We start from the raw sequence: 2769 nt of genomic DNA, 5'->3' as shown, positions 1-2769 counted from the left end.
TAGCCTTTGTCAGTATGAACTTTTGCAAAGTGTCTCTGTGGCGCAATCAGTTAGTATGTATGGCTATTAACCAAAAGGTTGGTGGTTCAATCCCACCCAGGGACCTAATTGACCTTGTTATCAGATTTTGGTGATCTTTAAGTAGACAAGTCAAATTTCATACCCCCTGTTATGGTGTAGGGTACCTGGCCTTCTCTGATGTAATCAGAGTTAGATTTGATTCAGTGATTTTATAAAAACATCTAGGAAGCACAATTTAGCAGTGGGTTGCAGAGAAAAAGAAATATGCTGGCAAAAAAATCAAATTGCGTGATTAAACAGCTCTTCATTTTCTGGCTTTATTTTTATGCTAACAAATTTGTTCTCTGAAAAGTGTCCACAAAGCCAAGTCTCTGATTAACACCTTTGTAGGGATGGTTTTTCACCTATTACTAAATTAAACTTGCTTCATTGGAAAGGCAGCAAGATGCATCCTCATTTCAATGTCTACTGAAATAATACAGGTTGACACCAGGAAACATTAACGCCACTGCATCCTTGCTGCTTTCTCATGTGGAAGTCTGTTTAATGTGAAAACAAGGTGATATCTAATTAGCACACAGGTAAGGAATTAAGAAAATCTTTATTTAAGGGTGAAGATGTTTCTCACAAAATTGTTGACCCAATGCAACATTGAAATTCAAGCTGGAAAGATGATTTTAATATATCACTTGTACATTTTGTATTGCTCTTCTGGTGACAATGTAGTTTGTTTTTGTCAATTACCATTTTAATAATAGGGTAAAGAAAATGAAGTGGATTTTTGAAAGAAAACAATACTGTCAATATACTATTAAAACAAATTAAAATGGTAAAAGTTATTGTACTTTAAGTAAAAATAAAAGAGCCAAAATATCAATCCCAGTTTTGGATTACTTTAATTAACAAAAAAAAAAATGCATATAGCAGAGGATAGTTTCAATCTGCCTACCTCTCGGTTATGAGCCCAGCATGCTTCCATTGCAGTACTCTGCTGCACATGTAAGTTCAAGAGATCCTGAAGCACTCACTCATCATGGGAAAGTACCAATGTGTTTCTTCGTTGGTTGATGGAAGAAACATCTTACAAAAACTCTCCAGATTATTGACTTTTTAAAGTTTTTCTAGGAAACGTTTTAGATGAATGCTTATTAGCCTTTGTCAGTATGGACTTTTGCAAAGTGTCTCTGTGGTGCAATCAGTTAGTATGTACGGCTATTAACCAAAAGGTTGGTGGTTCAATCCCACCCAGGGACCTAATTGACCTTGTTATCAGATTTTGGTGATCTTTAAGTAGACAAGTCAAAATTTCAAACCCCCTGTTATGGTGTAGGGTACCTGGCCTTCTCTGATGTAATCAGAGTTAGATTTGATTCAGTGATTTTATAAAAACATCTAGGAAGCACAATTTAGCAGTGGGTTGCAGAGAAAAAGAAATATGCTGGCAAAAAAATCAAATTGCGTGATTAAACAGCTCTTCATTTTCTGGCTTTATTTTTATGCTAACAAATTTGTTCTCTGAAAAGTGTCCACAAAGCCAAGTCTCTGATTAACACCTTTGTAGGGATGGTTTTTCACCTATTACTAAATTAAACTTGCTTCATTGGAAAGGCAGCAAGATGCATCCTCATTTCAATGTCTACTGAAATAATACAGGTTGACACCAGGAAACATTAACGCCACTGCATCCTTGCTGCTTTCTCATGTGGAAGTCTGTTTAATGTGAAAACAAGGTGATATCTAATTAGCACACAGGTAAGAAATTACGAAAATCTTTATTTAAGGGTGAAGATGTTTCTCACAAAATTGTTGCCCCAATGCATCATTGAAATTCAAGCTGGAAAGATGATTTTAATATATCACTTGTACATTTTGTATTGGACTTCTGGTGACAATGTAGTTTTTTTTGTCAATTACCATTTTAATAATAGGGTAAAGAAAATTAAGTGGATTTTTGAAAGAAAACTATACTGTCAATATACTATTAAAACAAATTAAAATGGTAAAAGTTATTGTACTTTAAGTAAAAATAAAAGAGCAAAAATATCAATCCCAGTTTTGATTACTTAAATTAACAAAAAAAAATGCATATAGCAAAGGATAGTTTCAATCTGCCTACCTCTGGGTTATGGGTCCAGCATGCTTCCATTGCAGTACTCTGCTGCACATGTAAGTGCAAGAGATCCTGAAGCACTCACTCATCATGGGAAAGTACCAATGTGTTTATTCATTGGTTGATGGAAGAAACATCTTACAAAAACTCTCCAGATTATTGATTTTTTAATGTTTTTCTAGGAAACGTTCTAGATGTATGCTTATTAGCCTTTGTCAGTATGTACTTTTTGCAAAGTGTCTCTGTGGCGCAATCGGTTAGTGTGTTTGGCTATTAACCAAAAGGTTGGTGGTTCAATCCCACCCAGGGACGTAATTGACCTTGTGATCAGATTTTGGTGATATTTAAGTAGACAAGTCAAAATTTCAAACCCCCTCTTATTGTGTAGGGTACCTGGCCTTCTCTGATGTAATCAGAGTTAGATTTGATTCAGTGATTTTATAAAAAACAGCTAGGAAGCACAATTTAGCAGTGGGTTGCAGAGAAAAAAAATATGCTGGCAGAAAAAACCAATCGAGTGATTAAACAGCTCTTCATTTTCTGGCTTTTTTTTTATGCTAACAAATTTGTTCTCTGAAAAGTGTCCACAAAGCCAAGTCTCTGATTAACACCTTTGTAAGGATGGTTTTTCACCTATT

At 34.9% G+C, this 2769-nt stretch overlaps 1 non-coding gene across 1 annotated transcript; it reads left to right on the top strand.

Annotated features, from left to right (window-relative positions):
* Positions 1-2369: 2369 nt before the first annotated feature.
* Positions 2370-2443, top strand: TRNAN-AUU (transfer RNA asparagine (anticodon AUU)). The gene has a single exon. It is a non-coding gene; the product is annotated as a tRNA-Asn (tRNA).
* The last annotated feature ends 326 nt before the right edge of the window (positions 2444-2769 follow it).

This window comes from Pseudophryne corroboree (genome assembly GCF_028390025.1).
Source record: "Pseudophryne corroboree isolate aPseCor3 chromosome 11 unlocalized genomic scaffold, aPseCor3.hap2 SUPER_11_unloc_2, whole genome shotgun sequence".
NCBI classification, from domain to species: Eukaryota; Metazoa; Chordata; class Amphibia; order Anura; family Myobatrachidae; genus Pseudophryne; species Pseudophryne corroboree.
This window is presented reverse-complemented; position numbering and strand designations above follow the sequence as displayed.